At 41.1% G+C, this 14,781-nt stretch overlaps 1 protein-coding gene across 7 annotated transcripts in view; it reads right to left on the bottom strand.

Moving 5' to 3' along the window:
• The window catches only part of NEDD4L (NEDD4 like E3 ubiquitin protein ligase), a 425,802-nt gene that overhangs the window by 229,670 nt on the left and 181,351 nt on the right, over positions 1-14,781 (bottom strand). The window lies entirely within an intron of this gene.

Raw genomic sequence — 14,781 nt, 5'->3', positions numbered from 1 at the left:
GCCCCACCTCTTCCATTTGCTGTTGCTGCAGCTGCCTTCTCCTGGCTACTCCTCTCCTGTTTAGATTCAATGGGGAGGGCAGTAAAACCAATGGCAGTGTAACTACCTGCTCAGCAGGTGCTCTAATGGTGCTTGGTGACTGGCATCAGCAATTGCAGGTCATTCCTGCCAACAGGAAGCTTAAAGGCTAGTCTCTCTCACTAACAGAAGTCGTTGGTCCAATAAAAGATATTACCTCACCTACGTCATCTCTCTAATATCCTGGGACCAACACTGCATACAAATGAATCAGTCTCTCAAGAGAACACTCAGTCCTGGTGATCTCAAAAGTGGACATCCTGTCTGCTGTACATGGATTACATCCCCAATGGTCATTTTTTTAAAACGGAAATTTGCCTTGATACCAGAGTGCAACTTCCTCCTACTTTCCCTTATCAGTTGTGCAATATACTGCATACCAGTTACCTGTGTGACTGCCAACCTCCATCTCAAAGGCAGCCATTTCTGTGTCATAAGCAGATGAAGAGAGATACCTCCATGCTGTAGGGCACCTTGGGATCTTTTGGTGGGAAAGGCACTACATAACTATCCTATCAGCTCAATCATGTTACTGGTCTATACTTTATAGGTTTGGTTGATGTTTTATCTGTCACTATTCATTTTACTGGTTGTATTTAATATGTCCTGGACTACAAGGGTCAAGGTACTAGGATTTAAATAGACACTTTGATTTGTTGCACCTATTTAAAGTTGAGTTAACCTAGGAGCTGTTTCATGAGGAAAGGCCTTGGGACAGGTTTTAACTGTTGTTAATGATTGACCAATATCTTTATTTCATTGCATTAGACCGAAAAAAAACTTGCATCACAAGTAGTTTTGGAATTTACCTTCTTTTGAATGGATAATTTTTACTTCACGTTTTGTATAGCTCCAAGGTTTATTCTGTGGTTGTAATAAGTATGTTAGCAGGAAGGCAGGTGAGTGGGGTTGGAGGTTGTTGGGGTTTTTTTGCGCTTTTTTTTTTATTAGCATTTCCCTCCCCCTGAGCATAAGAAGTTGCTGTTCTTAAACGGAAAAGACATCAAATCCTGCTCAGTTATTCTGGATTTACAGAGTGAAGCACCCCTGGAGTATCAATGAACAGTAGACAAATTAGAACAATATTTTCAGATTACTTGGGAGGCTTACAAAGGTTCAGGATGGGCAGACATTTGCATTGTTACACAGATTTTGTTAAGTCATAACCATTAATTCCAGAGAAGCAAAGGATATGGAAGATCCACCTGAAACATGAGGCGTATGAAGTCAAATATACTGGCACAGGTAGGGTGACCAGACAGCAAGTGTGAAAAATCGGGATGGGGGTGGGGTAACAGGAGCCTATATAAGAAAAAGACCTAAAAATCGGGACTGTCTATAAAATCGGGACATCTGGTCACCCTAGGTACAGGCCTAGGTCTCAGTTCTGCAATTAGCACCGCACAGGCAAACTCCTGTGCCTTTGGGAAACCCCACTGACTCCAATGAAACACTGCTGGGGCATAAGACTGCTCACATAGACCAGACTGCTGGATTGAGGTAATAACTGTCGCTGTGCATCCTCCATAACTGCAAGGTGAGGAGAATTGCAGGCTTTTACTGCTAATGAACTCAGATGAGCACATTTCAATTCATTCACCAAGGAAGAGACAAGACTTTGACTCTATGATACAAGTTATGACTACTTAAAAAAAAAAAAAAAAACCTAATGTCAAGAGGCAGTGAAAACTTATCTGTACAAGCTGCCCGTATGTCCTTCTGTTTCAGACTGGGGGTACTCCTAAATGTTAAAGTAAAAAGGGCTAGTAAAGCATAAAAAATGGAAACCTCTTCTGGATGGCTAAAAGTAATCAGCAAAGGGTGGAGGTCAGAGAAGTTTTGCCCCGTATAAAGTTAAGCTTTGGTTTTTATACACAAATCTTTTTCCTGAAAGACTGCAAGATTCTGGTGAAGTTGTAAGTTTATTATGTGTACCATACAAGTGAAAATCCCAAATAGCTGCGAGACGAAGTGTGTTTTATTCAAACTACACCTCTACCCCGATATAACGCGATCTGATATAATGTGGTAAAGCAGCGCTCCAGGGGGGCGGGGCTGCACGCTCCGATGGATCAAAGCAAGTTCAATATAACGTTTCACCTATAACGCGGTAAGATTTTTTGGCTCCTGAGGACAGCATTATATCTGGGTAGAGGTGTACTTAAAATACATGTTGCTAGCACCCATTTAACTCAAACACCTAAGAAAAATTTAGGACAAAAAATTGTTTTGTTAATGATTCAACACTTCTGCCTTTTCCGTTGAAGTCTGAGGGAGCTTGCTATCAACATCTGATCCATAAGGAGTACTCCAGCATAACCAGAGAAGACTAAACTTACATTACACATATCACAGGTGCCGACTTCATGGACGCTCCTCCCCCTCCCTCCCAGCACCTCCTGCATGCCAGTTCTTGTGACACATATACTCTAATATTAAAGACAGAGAGACTCTTTCAGACTATTTCTTGAAAGAAGCAAAAAAGGGGCACAAATCCATCTCCCACTGCAGGTCACATTCACAAAAAGCATCTTAATAGAATGCTTAAAAGGTTCATTCAACTCCAAGTGTTACCTTTTTAAATATTAAGCATCTTGTGCACAGACTGCTAGTAAGCTATTGATTTCTTCTTAAACATGCTTCCTGGGGAAGACAGAATGCCTGAGATAAGGTGTGGATACTGAATGAGGTCCCACTACCCAGAGTTTCTCAAACTTTCAGAGCATGGGCTGCATCTTCAGTGTTTTCAATTTAGCACTACCATCAGCCTCTTGCCGTATCTGGTGTTTTTCTTAAAGCCCCACCCACTTGAGTCCTGGGATTACCTGAGAATCCAAGCTTTTTATTTAAATAAGAAAGATTCTAGCCCTCATGGTTGCAGAGATAAGCTGGAAAACAAAGTGTAAAGGCTCAGTTACCAAAAGTATTTCATGTTTTGGGGGTCTGACTCCATTTTGGAACATCTTGCACTAGCAATACTGCATCTCACTAACAGTCTTATAGACCTCCTCCCCTCCCATTAATCACATGGGCTCACTTCCCCTCCAACCAGGATTAATTTAACATCCCAAATATTGTGCCTTGGTATCAAAACTCAAAAGAAGCCAATACCAAAGTTTATTGATCCACTCAGGGGAGTGCCAACTACAACTCACTTTGAACACTTAAAAAGGGACAGTGTCAATTTAGAAACTAGTCAGCTTAGATAAATTCAAACTAGTTTCACCTCACCCTTTCTGTGGTTCCACAGCCACATTTTCCTATTTTGCCAATGTTTTCTTTTCTCTCCTTCTTGTTGTGTGAAAGGCCCACAAAAGCAAAAAACTGTAAACATAGGAGAAACAGTAAAGCTGACTATACACACAGTGCTATACATACATCTGATGAAGTGGGTTCTAACCCATGAAAACTTATGCCCAAATAAATCTGTTAGTCTCTAAGGTGCCACAAGGACGCCTCGTCTTTTTTTGCAGATACAAACTAACACGGCTACCACTGAAACAGCGCTGTCAAATTCTCAAAGTAGAAAAAAAATGTGCTTATTTTGCTTCTTTCAATTATAGTAATAGCAGGTGTTACTTATACCATAATTCAGTTCACTCTGAAATGCGTGTTTGTCTTCAGTTCTTTGGAAGGCTATGTTTAAAAAAAAAAAAAAAAAGCAGCACACAACACTAGTTCCCTCAGTTAGAGCCACATCTTCACTTCTTCCCCTTGAATTTGTTTCAACATTTGACTCTTTGCCCTGTGAACTTCCCCAACGGGTTCCTGCACTCCCATAATTGGGAAAGATCTACAAACAAATCAATGCACAAAGAACATTAGTAAGCAGAGCTGGCTGAAAAATGTGAATGCTTTCTGATTTATATAATTTCCCCCCCTCCCCATGAAATGAAGAGTTTCATTATCAGTGTTTCATGAGATTCTTATTTTTCAACAAAATGAAATAAGCTGGGAAAAGGAAGGGAGATTCATTTCCATTCAAATCAAAAGGAAAAGTTTTGATTTCAAAATTGGTTCACCACAAATTTTAAAAAACAATAGTTAAAAACTTTTCATAAAACCCCTCAAAAATCTTTCAACAATGCCTACTAGTGGGTCGAGCAAAGCAAGGCCCTATACTCAACTAGTGATCATTGCTGTTTGCCTAGCTTTATGTAATGTGGTAACTTTTGAAAACTATATCTGATTCATTCCAAAATTTCAGGGTATATTCTAGGTATCAATGGGCAGAACCCTACTGATTTTGATGCCAACTGGGAAGCCAGAAAAGCCTGAATGCCCCTATAATCAGGCCCACAAAACTTCCATTGGGTGCTGCAGGCAGATGAAGCCCTCTGGTGCCCTCTGCTGCTGCCTACACATCATAGAGGGGCATACCCTTTGTTGACCACAGTAGCCCAATCTCTGTGCATTACCCAACTTTTCAAGTGCAAACAGAAGCCTGGCGAGGGGGGCGGATGGGGAGGGGGGACAGGCTGGCTTGGCTACAGCAGGGGCAAGGGGGGCGGGGAAGAGCACACGAGGTTTTACAGAAAACTTTGTTGCATTAAAAATAAAAGCACAACCAACCACTTTTAATGTAATACCATCAGACACACACTGGATTGCAAACTTAATACATATGTATCTAGACCTCATTATTGACCTCAAACCTCATGATTATGGTTGTCAATTTCCCGCCCCCCCCCCCTTTTACAGCAGCCAGAATTAACCTGCATTTTTCAACATCTAAAAATGAAGATTTCTAACACACATTAACTTTACTATCAGTCAGTTTTCTATTGAATGGCGTTCCCTCTCCACCCACAATGCCAGCCTCGACCACTCATTTATCAGCTTCTTGCATAAATGCGTGCATCTTCCATGCTTCCCCTTGGAATGCACTTCTGTTAGCTTAAAGCCACGGTTGTGCCCTCTTTGAAATCCCTCTTCAAAACTGACCTCTGCAACAATGCCTCTAAGAAATCTGCCAAACAACAAGTGGCTGGCTTGAAAGGCAGGTTGGAATAACTGATATTATCAAATTATTTGTATTACGATAGTTCTTAGAAGTCCCCAATCAGAATTAGGCCTCCACTGTGCTAGTCGCTATACAAACATAGGAAGAGACAGTCCTGCCCCATATAACAGACCAGTAAGGGGGCAGGAAAAAAAGTACTATCCCAATGTTACAGATGGGGAACTGAGGTACAGAGATCAAGGTCACACAGGAAGCATATGAGAGCCAGGAACTGAACTCACCTCACCTCTCCTGAATCCCAAAGTGGTGCTTAACCACAGGATCATCCTACCTCAACAAAACCCACCACCCCTATTATGACCAGATGCACAAGTGCGCTTAATGAACAGTGGGTGAGAGGAGGTGGAGAAAGGAGGGCAATACTGGTAAAGCTCACGTACTTACAAGGGCTAGATAACTTGAGAATGTCTAACCTTTTAAAATAAACTTTGCTTACATCCATGCTCAATTCTCCACCCCACCCCTTTTCCTTCTGTGCCTGCACTCTCACTTCAAACTTCTGCACATTTTCTCATTTTAACATTCGACTAGGGCTATTTTTGTGTGTGGTTTTTTAAAAATTTAAACACAGCTAATTCCTATTTTATCTGGAACGGCCTCCCAAGAGGAGTTGTGGAGGCAAACAACTCAGTTTTAAGAGAGAGATGGGCAAATTTTTGAGTGCAATTGTATGACAGGGATGCTTGTGATGATGGGGGACAGGGCTCAACGGCTCGGGGCTTCCAGGTTATATCTTATGTTCCTAAAGCTCATGCTTCAGGGTTTCAGCCTGTCTAATCCTACTTAATTACCATTTAGGCAAGCAGTCCTCTTGGATTCAATCATTACTCACGTAAGTAATTACTCATTTGAGTTAGGGTTGCAGAACTGTACACTTTAGGTATGTCTACACTGAAATTAGACACCAGTGTCTGGCCCATGCCAGCTGACTCAGGCTTGCTGGACTGGGCTAAGGGGCTGTTTAATTGCAGTACAAATCTTCAGGCTTGGAGAGCTCTGGCCCTCCCACCTCGCAGGGTCCTAGAGTCTGAGCTCCAGCCCCAGTTTTAACGTCTATGCCGCAATTAAACAGCCCTGCAGTCCAAACCTGGGAAGCCTGAATCAGCTGGTACATGCCAGCCACCGGTATCTAATTGCACTGTAGACATAGCTTTTCTTTTTGCCTCACCTGCAGAAAGGCCCTCTAGACTAAATATTGTAATAGAATCACAGTCACACAAATATTTTCTGTTTTGTGCCACTACAAATGTTATTTTGACAGCATTACTTATTCTTGTCAGCCTGGCATTGTCCTGAGTGTGTTTTTACTCAATACCTGATGTCCAAGGATAATGGTTAAGATTTTTTTTTTTTTTTTTAAACACCCCATATGATGACGTTATTTGCTGAATTAAGGGTTTCACAGATTCTAAGGTCAGAAGGAATCATCTAGCCGGACCTCCTGAGTAACAAAAACCAGAGGCCTTCCCTGAATTAATTCCTGTTTGGATAGGGGATTGGAGGGGGGGTTGTTTGGGGTGTTTTTTTGTTGTTGTTTGGGAGGGTTGGGGGGAGGGGGTTAAGAAAAAATACTCTAGTTCAACCTTGGTTTAAAAATTGACAGTGATAAAGAACCCAACACAACACTTGGTAAATTGTTCTAGTAGTTAATTAACCTCATTGTTAAAAAATCCTGCTTAATTTGAGTTTTAAGTTTCAAGAAGTCATCATACTAGCAAGGATAATGACAATTAATGACAACAGGATTTAAATATACCATTAACTATTTTTAAAAAGTCAATGTATTTTAGCTAAAGTAAATGATAAATGTATATGTTAAATTAGCCACCAGAGGGAGCTCAGGCTCCCATGAATATAATCTGTACAGAAGTTCCTTATTAGGGTGTTCTGAACAGCTAATTCTTGTGTACTAGTGCATTTTTAAAAAAGGAATTTGTGTAGGCAAGTAATCTAAACTTCTTGACACTAACTCACGTCACTCAACTGCCTTCTTCAGTCCTTTATTATGTAAGAGGAAATGAACAGTGGGAAGAAAAAGTATTTAAAAATTATGTTCCGAGCTAACATGAACTCTGGGTCTTCATACCAGGCTTCTTTGCCCATTATTTGAACAGAACTAACAATGATGGGAGCGCTGGTAAATATAAAAGGTATAAATGTCTGTCATCTATCATCTGTGAGCCAAGTTTTCTTTTCTCAGTTATACATGTGCTACTTCCACAGCAAGCAATGAGAACAGAATTGATGTAACCAGAAGAATTCAGCCACGTTTCACACAGACTTGCTCAAAATTGTGTTCTTAAAATGCCAGCAGCAACCTGGAGTCTGTTGGCTCTAGCACTCCCTCCACAGAAGCTAACCCAAGGGTATTAAGAGAAGAAAATGTAGGGCAAATAAAAGCTTGCTGTCCTAGCTGTGCCTTTTAGATGGTAGTCTCCTCAGAGCAGGGACTACTTCTACTTGGCCGTTGTACATCAGTGAACCCACTGGTGGCATATACTGAACAATGATGCAGTCAGAAGTAAAATGTAGTTTCATGTTAAGGATTTTTTTCAATCATTCTGTTGCAAACCTTTTCACTTAAAAAAAAAAAATCCACCAACCTCTTAGATAGCCAAAACTCCACGTATAGCATTTTTTTAAGACTCTGGAAGTAGTAGCAGAGTAATTTAGTCCCATTTCCAAAACACACCCTTCCAAAACAAATTTGCTGGAGTAAGAATGTCAGCATAACAGTTGTAATTTCATACAGCCAATAATGCATTTATTGACTTCTATTCTGAAAGCATTTCATGCATGCATACACCTATTAAAAAAGATTTGCCTATAATTATGCCAAAAAACCCACCAATACATCCAACCAAATTCCATCCTCAGAGATGTCCTAGATACCCAACACAAATACTCCTTAATAATTCTGAATTAAGATTACTAAATGTTAAATCCCTAAAATATGTTTATATTTGTAATAAATATTTTTTAAAACAGTTATAAAATTTAACACGATGCAAAAACAAGACAGCAGGGGAGAGGAACTACATAAAGTAAATCACTCAGAACTGCCACATGTAATTTATGATGATCTCATTTTATGAGCTAGTTAATGTAAAGTATTGCACTGGACTAGTGACAAGGTCCCTAACTTTCAGGGACTGCCGAGCACTCATACCTGAACATTAAAGACCTGTGTACATGGGGAAATGGGTTGGCCTAGCTATAGCAGAATAATTTCACTGGTAAAACTACAGTATAATAATTATTACGCTACAATGATGAATCCATTTCCCCACCCAGACAAAACCTAGATTAATAGAGTTAAATTCCACACTTCCAAAAATAGATCTAATCTATTTTATTCATATATTTAAAGAACAGATTTAAAGGCATGATCCTGTAAATACTTATTACTGGGAGAGTCATCAGAACCACCACAGCAGCCTCACTTAAGCAATGAATGGGGGAATTCATCACTGGGGATGGGAAGGGGGGGCACGACAAGGGAGAAAAGGATGAGAAGATCACAGACACATCACTGAAATGTTAGTAAACAACACTGAGTCAGGAGATGAGATTATATTTTAAACATTACAAACTCAGAGGCAGGAACCCATGTCTTTTTATTTGTTTGTACAGTGAATAACCCAATAGGACTTCAATCCTGACTGAAGCCTTGGGCACCATCACAATACAAATACATACAGAAAAAAAAATAAATACAGCACTGTTTTCAGTGTGTACCATGATTACAACTCATGGTTTTATAATTTGCACTGGATGATAAACAAAAGTAAGAATTCCTTCAATAATTTAACTCGTTAAACATTTAAGGAAACAATCATTTTTAGAGACAATTAAAAAGTTACTCAAATCACAATGCTTTAAATTTCAACAGCAACCTCAGGTTGTAAAATATGTAAGTGAATCAGTGCTCATGCAATAATGGTTACACACAAACAAACCTGCTCACGGAAATTTACATTCTCTTATTGCCCAGTGCAGAGCCAGCAAGGTTCCATCCCAAACTACTGAGTTTCACTAGACATTGATTTACAACACTTAAAAATTCTTACTCTACAGCTAAGATCCCATGTACTTTAAAAAAAACAAAAAAAACACAAACATGCCATACTGAGTAGACCCCCCCAAAAAAAAAAAAAGATGAGACGCAGTTATTTCAGTGTTAACAAAATTGCTTAGGAAGAAATCAGGCACACCTAGAAATCACTCCAATTTAGCTACCGCTCTATGAAATAGAACTTTAGATTCCAATGGAGTTTATTCTTATGTCAATGATGAGGGCTATTCTAACTGCCAATGTTTTTTTGTTCAATGGGTCACCTTAACTGAACAACTCTCGAATATCCTGAATTACAGCCTAACTGCAATACCACAGACCAAAAACAGTTACAGTTTTTCATTTAAAAAAAATAAAAAAATTGTGGAGCCCAATTTTTGTTTCAAAATACTTTCTCAAGTACTCCAAATGATAGTGATTTTCTTCGGAAGTAATCAGTGGAAAAAGAGGACTTTCAAACTCTAAAAATGATCACTTGCAAATTGTTGATGTCTAAAATTAAGATGACCCATAGCAGTAATTCCTGATATTAAATACTTAAAAGAAAGCCCATTGAGATGGTTTTATATGTAAGATATAACATGTTTTGTAAGGCACCTTTCATAGGCACACAGTAGTGTTCACATTATTCTGCCCCAGTATTAAATACTGCCATGACTCAACCTTGAAGTAGCTTATCAGCTACTATGACTGTAATTATGCAGTTCTAATGCTAGTTTTCAAAATACCATTTCATTAAACACTTTATGAGTCACTCATTCCAGAGATTATAAGTGTATCAATATTTAGTGTAGGTCACCTGACTGCCCTCCTCACAAAGAGTTCAGAGACATTTCACACAGACTTGCTCAAAATTGCATTCTTAAAATGCCAGCAGCAGCTTTTCCTCAAACCATGTTTTTCACTTGTGAAAGGAAACAGAAAGAGCACTGGGAAATTGATAGCCTTCAGTTATCCACAGAGCACATGATCTACACAGCCAATAGCTGTGGGCAACAGTGCCCCACCAACATGGGGAGCGATGTCCTGTAGTGGCAAGGGTATGGGTAGGTGCATCATAGAGTGACATTTTCCCCGTATCTTCCAAACTGAGCCTTTGGTGAAGAGGAGGGAAAGAGGCCAGTTCCAGACCCCAAAGTGCTCATGTGTACAACAGCAGCAGGTCATCACTCCATAAGAACAGCCATACTGGGTCAGACCAAAGGTCCATATAGCTCAGTATTCTGTCTTCCAGGAATGGACAGTGCCAGGTGTTTCAGAGGGAATGAACAGAACAAGTGATGCATCCTGTCACCAATTCACAGCTTCTGGCAAGCAGAGGATAGGGTTGCCACTGATGGATTATACTCTATGGACTTATCTAGTTCCTTTTTTGGACCTTGTTCTTGGCCTTCACAACATCCTCTGGCAAAGCGTTCCACAGGTTGACTGTGCATTGTGTGAAGAAACACTTTCTTTTGTTTGTTTTAAACGTGCTGCCTATTAATTTCATTGGGTGATCCCTAGTTCTTGTGTTATGAGGAGTAAATAACGCTTCCTTATTTACTTTCTCCACACCAGTCATGATTTTATAGACCTCTAGGATATTCCCCCCCTTAGTCGTCTCTTTTCTGAGCTGAAAAGTCCCAGTCTTTTTTCTCTCTCCTCATAAGGAAGCTGTTCCATACCCCTAATCAAATTTGTTACCCCTTTTTGTACCTTTTCCAATTCCAATACATCTTTTTTGAGATGGGGTGACCACATCTAGACACAGTATTCAAGATGTGAGCATACCATGGATTTATATAGACACTATGATATTTACCTATCTATTACCTATTCCATTTCTAATGTTTCCCAACCCTGTTAACTTTTTTGACTGCTGCAGCATTGAGTGGATGTTGTCAGAGAACTACCCACAATGACTCCAAGATCTCTTTGTTGACAGGTAACAACTAATTTAGACCCCCATCATTTTATATGTATAGCTGGGATTATGTTTTCCAATGTGCATTACTTTGCATTTATCAACGTTGAATTTCATCTGCCATTTTGTTGCCCAGTCACCCAGTTTTCCGAGATCCCTTTGTAATTCTTTGCAGTCTGCTTTTGACTTGACCATCTTGAATAGTTTTGTATCATCTGCAAATTTTGCCACCTCACTGTTTACCCCTTTTTCCAAATCATTTATGAATATGTTGAACAGTACTGGTCCCAGTATAGACCTCTAGGGACACCACTATTTGCCTCTTTCCATTTTGAAAACTGATTATTTATTCTTACCCTTCATTTCCTAACTTTTAACCAGTTACCAATCCATGAGAGGACTCCCTTCCCTCTTATCCCATAATAGCTTACTTTACTTAAGAGCCTTTGGTGAGGGACTTTGTCAAAGGCTTTCTGAAAATCTAAGTACACTATACCCATTGGATTCCCTCATCAATATGCTTGCTGACTCCCTCAAAGAATTCTAGTAGATTAGCAAGGCATAATTTCCCTTTACAAATACCATGTTGATTCCTCCCCAACACATGTTCATATACATGTCTGATAATTCTGTACTTTACTATACACCTCTCTCCCGATATAACGCAACCTGATATAACACGGTAAAGCAGAGCTCCAGGGGGGGCGGGGCTAAGCACTCCGGTGGATCAAAGCAAGTTCGATATAACGCGGTTTCACCTATAACGCGATAAGATTTTTTTGGCTCCCAAGGACAGCGTTATATCGGGGTAGAGGTGTAGTTTCCACCAATATGCCCGGTACTGAAGTTAGGGCTACCAGCCTGCAATTGCCAGGATTGCCTCTGGAACCTTTTTTAAAAATTGGAGTCACATTAGCTATCCTCCAGTCATCTGGTACAGAAGCTGATTTAAATTAAGTTAAGTTACATACCACAGTTAGTAGTTCTGCAATTTCATATTTGAGTGCCTTCAGAACTCTTGGGTGAAGATCATGTGGTCCTGGTGAATTATTCATAGAATCATAGAATTCAAGATCAGAAGGGACCATTATGATCATCTAGTCTGACCTCCTGCAAGATGCAGGCCACATAAGCCGATCCACCCACTCCTTAAGCAAGCGACCCCTGCCCCATGCTTCGGAGGAAGGCGAAAAACCTCCAGGGCCACTGCCAATCTACCCTGGAGGAAAATTCCTTCCCGACCCCAAATATGGCGGTCAGCTGAACCCCGAGCATGCGGGCAAGACTCTCCAGCCAGACCCTCTGGAAAAAGGCTAACAATATCCTGTCATTGACCCATTGTACTAATTACCAGTGTGGCACTTTATTGACCTATTGACTAAGCCAGTTATCCTATCATACCATCCCCTCCATAAACTTATCTAGCTTAATCTTAAAGTCATGGAAGTCCTTCGCCCCCACTGTTTCCTTTGGTAGGCTGTTCCAGAATTGCACTCCTCTGATGGTTAGAAACCTTTGTCTAATTTCAAGCCTAAATTTCCTGACTGACAATTTATATCCATTTGTCCTCGTGTCCACATTAGCACTGAGCTGAAATAATTCCTCTCCTTCCCTGGTATTTATCCCTCTGATATATTTAAAGAGTGCAATCATATCTCCTCTTATCCTTCTTTTGGTTAAGGAAAACAAACCGAGCTCCTCAAGTCTCCTTTCATACAACAGGCTTTCCATTCCTCGGATCATTCTAGTGGCCCTTCTTTGTACCCGTTCCAGTTTGAATTCATCCTTCTTAAACATGGGAGACCAAAACTGCACACAATACTCCAAATGAGGTCTTACCAACGCCTTATATAACGGGACTAGCACCTCCTTATCCCTACTAGAAATACCTCACCTAATGCATCCCAAGACCGCATTAGCTTTTTAACGCCACATCACATTGCCTACTCATAGTCATCCTACGATCAACCAGGACTCCTAGGTCCTTCTCCTCCTCCGTTACTTCCAACTGGTGCGTCCCCAGCTTATAACTAAAGTTCTTGTTAGTCATCCCTAAATGCATAACCTTACACTTCTCACTACTGAATTTCATCCTGTTACTAATACTCCAGTTTACAAGGTCATCCAAATCTCCCTGGAGTATATCCCGATCCTTTTCCGAATTTGCAATACCTCCCAACTTGGTGTCATCCGCAAACTTTATCAGCCCACTCCTACTCTTGGTTCCCAGGTCAGCGATAAATAGATTGAATAAAATTGGACCCAAAACCGAACCTTGAGGAACTCCACTGGTAACCCCCCTCCAACCCGACAGTTCCCCCTTCAATACGACCCTCTGCAGTCTCCCCTTTAACCAGCTCCTTATCCACCTCTGGATTTTCATTTCGATCCCTATCTTTTCCAATTTAACCAGTAATTCCTCATGCGGTACCGTATCAAACGCCTTACTGAAATCAAGATATATTAGATCCACCGCATTTCCCTTGTCTAAAAAATCTGTTACTTTCTTAAAGAAGGAGATCAGGTTGGTTTGGCACGATCTACCTTTCGTAAATCCATGCTGTAATTTGTCCCAGTTGCCATCAGCCTCATGCTCCGTAACCACTCTCTCTTTTAAGATTTTTTCCATGACTTTGCATACTACAGATGTTAGACTAACAGGCCTGTAGTTACCCGGGTCACTTTTTTCCCCTTCTTGAATATAGGAACTATATTAGCTAATCTCCAGTCAAACGGTACAACCCCCGAGTTTAGAGATTTATTAAAAATCATCGCTAACGGGCTTGCAATTTCACTCGCCAATTCCCTTAATATTCTAGGATGAAGATTGTCCGGGCCCCCTGATTTACTTCCGTTTAGCTGTTCAAGTTTGGCTTCTACCTCAGATACCGTAATGTCTACCCCCATATCTTCATTCCCATCAGTCCCTCTATCACTATTCCTTAGCCCTTCATTAGCCTCATTAAAGACCGAGGCAAAATTATTGCTGTTTAATTTATCAGTTTGATCCAAAACCTCCACTAATGACACCTCAATCCGGGACAGCTCCTCAAATGTGTCACCTAAAAAGACCGGCTCAGGTTTGGGAAGCTCCCTCACACCTTCAGCTGTGAAGACCCAGAGAGTGCAGAGCAGTGGGGCCACCTGGGCCATGGCCAGGCCAAACCTTAGTGGTGCTGCAACCCCGTGCTCAGGTCGTAGCACCACTCACTCAATTTGGGGTGGGGGGTGGCGTTGTAGGCGCTTATGGGCCAGAGGTGCCAAGCTGCTGATAGGGGGAAAGGCGCATCAGGCAGAGGTGGGAGGAAAAGAATCTATGCCCCCACTTCAAATGGCATTCTGCAGCCCCTGCTTTCACCCACCCCACCCTTCCTTTTGTGCGGGGCTGCCCAGATAAGAGCTCCACTCAGCAGCTGAAAGGCAGAGGCAGAGACAGACTTAGACAACAGGGGGAGCCAGAGGAAAGAGTCTACCCACATTCCCTCCAGGTACCTGCACTCAGGAGAAGGGGAGGGAGAGGCTCCACAGGCCTGAAACACATGGGAGGAGGCAGAGAGGACATCCACCAGTCCACCTCTTAATGAGAGATAAAGGACGAGCACCCCCTCTCCTGCATTGCAAAGACTGGGCCGCATGTGGGTTCAGCACGCTATACAAAACTCAGGCACTATCACACGCATTTACACCACAAATCTGCAA

The sequence above is a fragment of the Mauremys reevesii genome, linkage group 6, assembly GCF_016161935.1.
Source record: "Mauremys reevesii isolate NIE-2019 linkage group 6, ASM1616193v1, whole genome shotgun sequence".
NCBI classification, from domain to species: Eukaryota; Metazoa; Chordata; order Testudines; family Geoemydidae; genus Mauremys; species Mauremys reevesii.
Note: the sequence above shows the minus strand (reverse complement) of the source record. Positions and strands in the feature narration are given on the sequence as shown.